Source organism: Camelus bactrianus, chromosome 4, assembly GCF_048773025.1.
Source record: "Camelus bactrianus isolate YW-2024 breed Bactrian camel chromosome 4, ASM4877302v1, whole genome shotgun sequence".
NCBI classification, from domain to species: Eukaryota; Metazoa; Chordata; class Mammalia; order Artiodactyla; family Camelidae; genus Camelus; species Camelus bactrianus.
The window spans coordinates 54197847-54210558 of record NC_133542.1 but is presented as its reverse complement, the minus strand read 5'-3'; the positions used below and the strand labels follow the sequence as shown (position 1 = coordinate 54210558).

General features: G+C 35.0%; 1 long non-coding RNA gene across 6 annotated transcripts in view; it reads right to left on the bottom strand.

The window, feature by feature from the left end:
- The window catches only part of LOC123616659 (uncharacterized), a 409877-nt gene that overhangs the window by 45188 nt on the left and 351977 nt on the right, over positions 1 to 12712 (bottom strand). For all 6 annotated transcript variants that reach the window (XR_012506484.1, XR_012506482.1, XR_012506481.1 and 3 more), the window contains one exon: positions 4347 to 4515. This is a non-coding gene — a long non-coding RNA (uncharacterized LOC123616659). The remainder of the gene's footprint in view (positions 1 to 4346; positions 4516 to 12712) is intronic.

The window sequence follows — 12712 nt, the reverse complement described above, 5'->3', positions numbered from 1 at the left end:
GTGGAGATATATATATATATATGTATATGTGTGTATATATATATATATACACACATATACACATACACATATATATATACATACACACACACACACACACAATGGAATACAGCTCAGCCATAAAAAAGAATAAAATAATGCCATTTGCAGCAACATGAATGGACCTGGAGATTGTCATACTAGGTGAAGTAAGCCAGAAGGAGAAAGAAAAATACCATATGATAATATCACTTATATGTGGAATCTAAAAAAATGACACAAATGAACTTGTTTACAAAACAGAAACAGACTCACAGACATGGAAAACAAACTTATGGTTGCCGGGGGGGAGGAGGGGTGCAGGGATAAATTGGGAGTTTGGGATTTGCAGATACTAACTACTATATATAAAATAGATAAACAACAAGTTCCTACTGTACAGTACAGGAAACTACACTGAATACCTTGTAATAACCTATAATGAAAAAGAATATGAAAAGGAATCTATCTATATATCTCTGAATCACTATGCTGTATACCAGAAATCAACACAACATTGTAAACTGACTGTCTTCAATAAAAAAGAAAATATAAAATGGTATAATTTTTAATGAAAACTGAACTTCACAACCCATGTTTTGTTCCTGTGTTAAAAAAGAGAGTATTTTCAACTCTGAAAAGGGCAGAAAACACATGGATTTGTGGAGACACTACCACTATCCACTGACTGCTGGTTATCTCCTCCCAGATCCAAGGGAGGTTTGTGATTCCTCATCCTTTGACGTTTGGTTTGGCCACGTGATTTTCTCTGGCCATGGAGTGTCGCCAGAAGTGATGTGTATCATTTTTGAGTTTAAAACAATGAATTGCCTGTGTATGACTTTCCAGCATGATCGTCCAGTCATTGCAATCATGTAAACCCATATGATACATAAGTACAACATTAAAATCATTGATGTTACTTGTTACTGCAGCATAACCTAGCCTAATCCAAACAAAAGAAAACAGAAGCCAAATACACATGAAGTAATCATAAGAAAACATTAGGATGTTTTTAATATGTTTCCTGGCCTAGAAACATAGATATTCATTAAAAACAAAACCTTTGGGGTTTGAGACCTGGCTTTAAATCCTGATACTACTTACCATATGGGTGACTTGGGGCAAATATTTAGCTCTTTTGGTCTTGGCTTCCTGTTTTGTACATTTCAGACAGTCATACCTACTTCATAGATTTGGGGGGAATTAAATTTGATAATAACAGGTCGGGGTCTACACTGTGTTTACACATGCTGCTTTTCAATAAATGGTTATTGTTGTTGTTGTTGCAGCTGAGAAAACTTCCCAAATGTAGCCTCAAAATTCTGCCAGGAATCTTATAAGAATTATGAGAGAAAAATACTATCTTGCCTTACCAACAGGAGTGTGCTGCAAAAATATATATTGTGCTTAAATGTCTATCCCAAGTAATTTACTGGGTCAAGTGACAAAATGGAGTATTTGTGAACTCTAAGAGAAGAAAGATGATAAAAATAATATATTCATGAAACATGAGATACAGCTTAAACTTTTTGTAAAATAAGATTATCAGAATGGTAGATTTAGGGGGAAAGTATAGATAGAGTGTACCTAACCACAGCAAAACATTTCAGAATGTCTCCCTTTAATAATTGTAGATAAAAGTACAGAAATGATGATATCTCAACAACATAGTCCAGCATATTTGTAACTAAAAGGACCAATACTACTGTATGTCAGTAGAGGCCTGGCACAGGGCTTTGTCTTTGCCCCGTATCATTCATTCATTCAAAAGTGATTTAATGAACACCTACTACCTAATAGATGTTGTGCTAGGTACTGGGGATGTAGCAAGGAACAAACAAACTTTTGTTATTTTTTTTCAAAATTAAGGACTTAGATAAAGGCATAGAATGTTGAACCAAATCCTCTTTGACACAAAATTGGGCCAGAGAGTAAATGCATTGAAAAGAGTAATCCAAATTCAAAATAATGTTAACAGATTATAGCAGTAGAGCAACTCTAGCATTTCATTGTGCCACTCTCGAGAATTTACTTAATCTCTCTAAGCCTCAGCTTTCTTGCGGATAAAATGGAGACAACGGTATCAGTTGATTGGCTTGTTTTGTGCTTTTAAGATAATGTATGTAAAGAATATAGCACAGCGCCTGGAATATACTAGATGCTTAAAATGTAATCGCTTTTATTGCTGTGGGAATTATCTTTTCACAAAGAGTCATTTACTCATGCATGCAAGGATTCTCAGAATGTACCAGAAGGCCAAGAGAAGTAAGGTGAATGATTCAAGGCCAAATAGTGAGAAGTTGACAGGATCAGAACTTAAACTCATTTTCCCCCGTTTCTGATTAAAAAGCTAATATCCAATCTTGTATTGATCAATACCTGATATTACAAACTCCTGTCTTATAGAACGCGGTTATTGAAACAATTTCGAGGTACAATAATTTGAGACTGCTGGAGAATCTTTTGGAGCTCAACAGGAAACTTTGTTATCCACAGAGGAATTTCGATTTGTTATTTTAAGCTAGTTAAATTATTGGAAACCAATATCTCCTTTTAAAAAATTTTGGTGATATTACTGTTATTGAAAAATCATCCTACCCTATCAAGAAAGTCCTGTTCTGTAACTGCACAGAAGTTAGATGAAGAAGAGAAGCTGGTACAGCACGAAAGTCTTTCTCTTGGAAATCACAAAGGTGAATAAGACTGGGTGAAGTGAAAGCGAGCAAGACTGAGCATCTTCCAGCATCCTCATGGCAGCCCAGTGATGAAAGTAGTTAGTGTCCTCATCTCTAAAGTGAGGAAGGAGGTTCAGCTAGTAAATACTTGAAATGAGACTCAAGTCCAGGTCTTGGCGATTCGTTTCCCACGCTCTTTCTCTGTGACCACATCGCCTCTGGCATGTTTTTCTGCCTACAATGAGATGCTGAGTCCTTAGCATTACCTCAAAACTATCTGCTCACGACGTAGGTCATACTTGGCTAATTCCCACTCCCCAGAGAATGGCCCCATTTTCGGGCCTTTTCTTTATTATGTCAATGTAAGAGCAGTGCCAAGCTTAGAAAACAGATTTATAAGCTATTAAAATCTTACCATTTTAACAATACTATTTTATTTGTGTTTATATGCATTCATATTTTTAAATAACTGTAATCATACTCTATATAATTTTGTATCATTTATTCCCTCATCAAATGCATATTTATTATCTGTTGTGTTCCAGGTGCCAGTCTAGGAGTGAGAACTACAGCGGAGAACAACAAAGTCCCTGATCTCTTTGAGGTTACATCTGCTGAAGGAGACAGATAATAAACAATTAAATAAGTAAAATATAGTGTACATTAGATGATAGGTGCTAAAGAAGAATTTAAAAAAAAAAAAAAAAAAACAACAGGCAAAGGGAGTGGAAGTTTGGGCGGGGGCTGGAGGAGCAGTTGAAATTTCAGACAGATTCCGGGAAACACTTTGCTGAAAAGTGAGTGAAGACTTGAAGGAAGTGAGAGAGGGAGTCCTGTCTGTGGTGTGGCTGGCAGAACTCTAAGACGACCCCATGGCACCACCTGCCTCTTAGTTTGATTTCCATGATGATGTTATGTTACATGGCAAAAGTAGACACTGACCTTAATATAGAGACATTATGCGTGTGGGCCTAACCCAATCACACGAGCCCCATAAAAGCAGAGTTTTCTCCAGTTGGAGGCAAAAGAGAAAGTGAGGAACACCCGAAGGAGGTTCTCCAGTGCTGAGATGGAGGGGGCCACATGGAAGGACCTGGGAGAAGCCTCTAGAGATGAGAGTGAACCCCAGCCTACAGCCAGCAAGAAGATGAAAAACCTCAGTCCTACAACTGCAAAATACTGAATTCTGCCAATGACCTGAAGGAGCCTGGAAACAAGACTCTTCCGAGTCCAGCTGGCCTTCACCTTGATTTCAGTGTGTATGGAGCTAACTGAGCCAAGTGTAGAGGAGTGAAGACACAGTGGTAAGGCCATTGCTTCATGCTTGTTTTCCTAATGATAAGGATATATCCATTAGCTACACAGTATTCTCACACATACCACAGTTTTCCTAGACCTTCCCCTCAGACTAATTCTGTTGCTTCAAGTCTTTGTTATTAGAGACTGCCTCAATAAGGACCTTCATTCACATAGCACTTTCCCTTAGTTTGCTAATTTGTCTTTCCAAAGATTGTTATTTTATCATAATACATGGGCCTCAATTTTCCCTGGACTCTGGCAGGCATTGAGTATTATCATTCTTTTATATTTGTCCTATTTTAATAAGTAAAAGAATAGCAACAAGTAAGATCTTTTCTATTGAATACTTACAGGAATGAAGATTTCTCTCCATTTGTTTCCTCAGAGCGTTTCCTTTCGTAGGAGGCAACGTTGCTTATTGAGTTACTGACAGGTAAGGCAGTCAATAGGAAGAGGTTTCAGGCTGGATTTGGATCATGACTGGCTCTTCTTTGATCCCCTCGTGCCTCCTGTTCTTCACCTAGGAAATGAAGACAGAGTGTGGCATCATATCAAAACAGTATTCACAGAACATTTACAGAAGTGTCATCTTGCATTTCTTCCTATTAACTTACATCTATATATTTTCTTTTATAACAACAAAGTGTTGTTTAGTGCAGATAACTCTACTGGATTAAAGAGTCCTCAAACATCTTATTCACATGCTGCATAACCTTGAGTAAGCCACTAAACCTCTTTGTGGCTTAGTTTCTGCAGCTATATAATGAGGAACTCGGAATAATTTTTTAGCCAATTCTTATACGCTATGATAGTCTATGATCTTACACAATAACTACCTACCAAGTCAGATGTGGGCTCTGGTAAATTGTATCCTCTCAGCCTAGATACAGTGGGTCTACATTTGACCACAAAATTAGTTGTTTCTGACCAACTCCCTCAGATAAAACACACAGATGAACAATAAATGCTACTTTATTCCAACATATTTAATAAGATAGACGGATGATTTTCAGGGGAAAAGTACATTCCCAAATTGGTTCTTAAACTAGAAATGAGTAGATCAATAATCACACATACAATTGAACAGGTATCAAACGAACATCACTCAAGAAGAAATCTGGCTAATTTTGTTCGTAAATTCTTTCAAACTTTCAAAGGCAAGAAAATTATTCTGCTTTTAAAAAATATTTCTTAAGTAAATATCTTAAAAATACAAAGATCTATGGAAAACTTTCTCATTCACTTTGAGGCTAGTGTAATTTTAATATCCAACTCAAAAAAGATCACAGTGAAAGAAAACTAGATCAATCTTTTTATTCCTATGGATATAAGAATCTTAAAACATTATTAGATTCTGTCAGGCAGGATAAATATAGAACACTTTGAAATTACTAAGAGGGGTTTATTCTAGGAATTCAGGGATGGTTTGATTCAACATTATTTGTGGTTACAAAACTTTTATAAATAGAATACAGAACAAAACTTCCTTAACATGATAGTTTTTTTAAATCAGACTCTAGCAGCAAATATCACACCTAATGGGAAATATCAGACATATTTATTCAAATGTTATAAATAAGATAAAGATGAAACTTATCATTTTTCAATATTGAATTAGAGATCTTAATCAATACAATAATAAAAATAAGAAAAAATATATATTGCATATGAAAAATGTAATCCTCATTTGAAAATGATATAATTATCTATCCAAGGGCAAGAAGCATCATGTCTCTTTTTATTTAATATTATGGCCTGAGTGTCTTAATATTTCCTGGAACATAGTGGAAGTTGAAATATTTATTGAATGGTAAATAAAAATAAGGAAAATTTAACTAAAATTGTTTAAAAATAGTAGAATGATAGCATTCAAAAAGGTAAGCAAATCTGAAAATCTGTGGTTTGCAGGTATAGGAATGATAGCTGGAATAAAATTACATCTTATGGAAGGAATGTACAGAACCTCTATAAAGAAAATTATGAGAGAAAACTTTAATATCCTTTGAGACATTCATGCTTCTAGATAAGAAGGCTCAATTAAGTGTGAATTTTCTCTCTAATTAATCTAAAATTGTATACAGACTATAAAAATTGCAATAAAGTTTTTTTAAAGTTGAAAACTGACCCAAACTTTATTTCAAAAAATACAGTTGGGAGCCACTGAAAGAAAACGTAATAGAGAAGACCAAGGAGTGAGGGCATTTGCCATTGAAGGTATCAAAATGCACTACAAAACTAGTATCTTTAAACTGTAATACAGATCCAGCAATTGGTGATATAAAATAGAGAATCTAGAAGTGGATCCAAGATATATAAGAATATAAAATATAATATAGATGTAATATGAGATTGGTGAGAACAAAACTATTTACTTTAAATAGCTTCCATTTAGTAAAAAATAAATTGCTATCCATATCACAACATAAAATTTATATTCAAAGTTAAAATTTTAAATATTATGAAAAATTATAAAATAAGTAGAAAAACATTGCAGAATATTTTAGAATGAGGAAAATTTTTCCTAGGTATGATGATATACTTGAGAAATTTGACTATATTAGGATTAAAATTTTTTTGCACAGAAAAGTGAAAAATGAAGAGCAAATGAAAAATAAGATAGAATATGTCTAAACAAATGTTATTAGTATACATAGAAGTATTAAAATGACAGGATACAGACAAACATCTCATAGAAGAAAAGTGCATATAGATTTGCAGTTAAGCATTGCAGCTTGAACATACACATTTATCTTGGTTCCCTACAGGAAATCTAGTATAATGACATTAAAGGGATGACAAAGTATGGACCTGAAGACAAAAAGAATAACAGAAGAGACAACACAAATGGGAGATGTCAATAACATTTAAAAAAAAATCTTAGCATAGAGAACAGATAGGTGAGTGACTCTGATGCCTTGGTAACGGCATACTGTTCCACAAGCACACTGACCCCATGCCCTATGCATGGCTTTCAGTTAGCATTCCAATGCCTGATCCCAAAATACAGTTAGACAAGGAACACAAGATATATGTGGAAGCACTCCAATATGAAAGACAGAAACCAAAATTAACAGAGAAGAAAAGCTATAACACAAGGAGAAGGAGAAAGCTTTTATATCCTTATGACAATAAAAGAAGCTATTGCATTCATGAAGAAAAAAGAAGAGGATATCATAAAAAGAGAGCAGGCAGGGAATAAGAACAAACCACTACAACATGATAATATGATTGCTAAAATAAAATACCTGGTAGAGATTGGAAAGTATCAGAGTCTAGGAAGTCTAGAAATTCTTCTAGAAAATAGAACAATAAGCCAGTGAGAGAAAATAGGAGCTAAAATATGAGAAATTAGAGGATAAATTCAAGAGGTCAAACCACAAATAGGAGTTCCAGAAAAAGTGAGGACATGTGTGTGTTTGAAAGAGACAGAGACAGAAAACAGAGAGAAATTGTCAAAGAAATAATTCAGAACATTTCCTAAAAACAACAGACACAAATTTACTTAAAGGCTACTCCCAACCATCAGCCCAAGTAATAGAAAAGAACTTGCAAGCATACCATGAAATTTCAGTGCCTGAAGAACAGAGAAAAATTCTAAAAATTAGAAAGAAAGACAAAAACACAAGAGATCAAGAATCAGAACAGCACTGGACTTTTCAACAGCACCATGGATGCTGAAAACAGTGAAGAAAAATGTCTTTACAATTCTGAAGGAAAAATAGTTTCCAGGCTAGAATTACATATACAGGCAAATTATCAGTCAAGTATGAGGACAGAAAAACATACTTTTAGACCTAAAAGTTTTCAAAAGTAAAATGTTTCCAGGTACCCTTTCTCAGTATCATCCTAGAGTTGCATCCTATAACAAAATTAGGGAAAAGGATGAAATGAAGTCCAGGAGAACAAACTGAAACACAGGGCAACTGCAAAGGGGAATTCAGAATAATGGAGAGAGGAGGGTATTTGTGCAGCGGGCCCAAGTGTCAACTAGCTGACATTGGAGCACAATGATGGAGGCCTATTTTTAAAAAAATATTTTATTGAAGTGTAATTGACTTATGTTAGTTTTAGAGGTGTAGAGCAAAGAGATTCAGTTATACATATACATACATATATTTTTTTTCTTTTCAGATTCTTTTCCATTATATGTTATTACAAGAAATTGAATAGAGTTCCCTGCACTATACAGCAGGTCTTTGTTGTTTATCTATTTTATGTATAGTAATGTGTGTCTGTTAATTCCCAACCCCTAATTTATCGCTCCCTGACTAAAATGCTTAACCTATTTAGAGTTTTATTACTCTGGCAGAGATCTGGGTGATAGAGATTTGTGTAAATAGAAAATTAAGTGCAAACCCCCAAATGAGGTAGTTATTAACTCCAGGCAAAACAAAAAGATGAACTAGAAAGAAAATCTAAACTGTGTACTATACTTACTGAGCTGTGTGAGGCGAACGTGATAACCATTACACCACAGAAACTGTTTTACTTACTGAGCTGTGAATCATATTTATGTAATGATGATGTAAACAGTGAATATAAACTTAGCCCCAAATTATGATATATCTGCACTGAAAGGTCAAAGAGAATTGAAAAAGCCTGTAGCGACAAGATGGGATGGGGGGAATGTGAAAGGAGGGATAAATCATCCTTTTACCTACTGGGAAATTAAGAGTTAACATCTGAAATTTAAAAATCAAAAACGTAGTAAAGAAGCATATAATTTAGAAACATAAAATTAAATTAAATATCAGAAGAAACCACTATAAGAGTTGATTTTGAGCATAGTTATCTCTGGGTAGCATGGTTGGGACAGTAAAAAAGATGGGATGGAGAAATGCTATTTTTTGCTAATAATCCTTGTATCCCAGGGGAACTTTTAAATTATGCATATGTAATATTTTGCTAAGAAATAAAGAGTCAAAAGATATGAACTGGAAAATCAAAATAAATTTGAAAGATTAATAATCATCAGAAAAGATGCAAAACTTCAATAAATAATCAAGTATTCAAATTTAAACAAAATATTTTTCATGTATTATATTGGCAACAATTTACAAAGTTTATAACACCAAGAGTTCATAAAGAGGCAGAAAAATGAGGACTCTCACCAAATGCTGATGGAAGTGTATAAATTAGCCTACTTCCTCTGAAGAGAAAAATGGCAATTCATATCAAAATTTAAGGAAATCATGAGAAAACTTTTCAAAAATATGTACAGAAAGACATTTATTAAAGCATGGTTTATAATAGCAAACTATCAGAAACAAGCTAAATATTCATTTTATAGAGCATTTTTAAAAGCAGAACATTAATAAGATAAAACCATATGCAATTAAAATGATATGTAGATTCACATTTATTGTCATGGAAAGATATTGGCATTATACTAAATTATATGAAAAACATGGGTAACAATCGGGCAATACCTCAATATTAAAATGTATTATAATTCACTTTAATTTCTGCAAAGTGCCTTCCTCCTCCATTATATGTTCTTTTAAAAGTTTTATTCTAACTATTCTGTTTATTCTACAAGAATAACTTTAGAATTAGTTTTGTCATGATCCCAAGCTATAATGTGTGATCCCATCCAACCCAAAATTAGCTGTCCATCTTTCCAGCAATCCCTCCATCCACCCATGCTAATATAGATAGGTTGTACCAACCTATCTAGTTACTAATATAAAGAGCATGGATGATGTCTGAGAGAAAACAGAGATTTGCTTTCTGTTTTCTAACTTCTGCATTGTCTTTATTTCTATTTTTACGATGAAAAAAAATCACGCGTGGAATCCTCTCAAAAAATTGTTTCCATTTAACAAAATAAAACAGAACACAATGGGTATTTTTAAAAATGGGATTTTACTTTTTTTTTTTTTTTGCAGGACCAGTGATTCATCTTAGACCATGTTGATTCCATTGACCATTTTGCAATGAACAGAGGGAGAGGTTGAAGACAGCAGAAGAGACCGAGATAACCAAGGAACTGAAGTCCCCATGAAGGTGAGCAGGGAAGGAGCAGGAGCCCAGACAGAATGGTTGGTCCTGAACAGGAATAGATGGCTTCAGTGAGGGAAAAGGGTGAAGGTATGTGAACATGAATTAAGAGCGTGGGGTCAGGAGAGGCACGGAAGAGGAAGCTAAAGCCAATGCTGACAGCTCAGCCAAATGAGCAACTTTGAAAATCTGTTTTGTTATACCTACACATGTTTTCTTTTAAATCTTCTTTCTTTAATATAAAATATATTCATGCTCTGTGTAGAAAACTGGGGAAACATAGGAAAATACAAAAAAGAAAATTATAATTTCCTTTATGTCCCCTTTGTACTTTCCCATTTTCAGTCAATATTATACCCTGAGAATTCCCGTCTTTAATATTCATTTAAAGCGTAATTTAATGTCTATAAATTTTTCCATTATATTTAATTGTCTTAACTATCCCTTTATGCTCAGATATTTAGATTATCTTTTTTTCATTCTACTATAAATATTTTAGGAATATCCTTATCTAAAACTCTTTGCACAGCTGATAATTCATTGGAGTACATTTTGACAAGTGGAATTACTGGGTCAAAGGGTGTGAACTGTTTTAGGCATTATAAGCTATCTAGCCTGACTGATTTTCAAAAATGTATCTCTATTTATATTCCAAATGAGGATCCATCTGATGATATCTTCATTAGCATAGGATATTTTAAAAACTCTTGCTAATTTGATAAGTTAAAATTAATCAATTGCTCATTGGGTTTTTTTTTTGTTGTTGTCAGTGGAGATGAACTTGTTTTTATATTTCTACTCCCATCTCCATTTCCTCTACTCTTTCTTTCCATACTGAGCAAGTTTGGATTATATCATGGACACTCTACTGTTACATTGTAAAGACTCTGGATTCTTCTCTATTTCTCCAAAAAGTGTTGACCTCCTTAAGTAGGCAATTAACATACCTCAAAATACAAACTCTCTCTTGGGTAGAAACTCAAATCTCAGTTCAGTTATTTAGCTTTAACTATTCTGCTTGTAATCTGTTTCATGCATACATGGCGTAAGAGTCAACCAGATATCTGGATAGACTCATGCACAGAATGCAGGGCTTCCTTTCCTCTCTGGTTCTCTCATTTCCAGTAGTCACCCTGCCCCTCACTTTCTAGCACCCATGGTTGCTCCAAGATCAGTTCCAGCTTTTAAATCTGTTTTAGCCAACCTGAATGGTGCAGACTAAAGCCTGCCTTCCAGCTAAAATACACACACACACACACACACACACACACACACACACACACACACACACACACACACCCAGACACCCCCACACACACCCATGGGAGAAAACCACCAAGTGCCATTCCCTTTTTCCAAATAATTGACTTTCCTTCAAAATGTGCTTGTGTCTGTTCACTCTTAAACCTTTAGATTGTTATTTTTATGTTATTGTGATTAGAGTTGTTATCTGCAGAAGAGTTTACTTGGCCACTACTGAGAAGAAAATCTCCAGGACTATCGATAATTAATTTTCACTTCTACAAAGGGTTTTTTCCTCTTTTTTTTAAAACAAGATGTAATTCCCAAGTACATCTCAAGAAAGGTAAGTTTCTCAGAATTCCAGTCTTTCTCTTTGAACATATTTGGGGAATGTTTCCTACAAAGGTTGCTCCTGGTAACTGGAGCTGTCTAGTTAGCTTCAAACATCCACAGAAAACTGCACCTGAGCTCATACTGAACACGGTAACAATGGCACCGGGGGACTGGAGTGCCCAGAAACCAATTAAGGCTGTGGTAAAGAAGGGATTTTCTTCAATGGCTAATGGAGACCATAAACAGAGGCTCTGACCACAGAGAATTTGATGCTGGCCACCCTTTCTTCTTAAGTTTGAACAAAGATCAGTGACCAAGAGGCCTAAGCTAATGTAAGCCCCAGGTAACTTTCATGTTTGTATTACTTCATGCTTAGCAACAATCGCTCATCTATGACTCCCTGGCACAAGGAAATACGACACTCTGCAACAACAAGGTATTTGTTAAGATCCCCACGTTCCTTTTCATCTTAAAAGGATGTTAGAACTTACCTGTTTTAACCCATCATTCTACTTATCAGAAACCCACAGTTTAAAACAGGGAAGACCCACCCAAGATAACACAGGAAGGGGAAGAGCTGCCATTAGCAGGCTGTTACAGCATCTCTCATTTTGCAGTCTGACTTTTAGCGACACATTCAAGGTTTCAGAGATGCTGCTACATGATGTGTCCTCAACCTTCCTTAAGGCTAAACTCTAAAGTGTTCTGAGTGGAAGAAAACAGTCTGCTCGGTGATGCAATCACAATCTCCTGAATTCAGCAAGATGACAGTGTGATCACTGCATTTAATGGTTGGCTGTTCTCCAAAATCAGGTTGGCAGGTAAGGGCATGTGGTCCTTCTTGATTCTCCTCTCCTCGCTTCCCCTCCTCCTTCCTTCCCATTACCATCTCTGAGGCTCCATGCTTTCCCCCCACGCCTGTCTCATAGGATTCAGTTAAAAAAAAAAATGGACTAGCCAAGATGTAAGTCAAATAGCAAAAAGGAACTTGCCGGGCCAAAGTCAAGTCAAACCTGAATTATAAACTTCTTTTCCTGTGAAGTGTTTGGTTCTTCATACATAATAATTTCAGTATTCATTTGCTATCTAAAAATACAAGAACATGTTTTTAACTCATCAATCATCCACACTTATGCTACAGG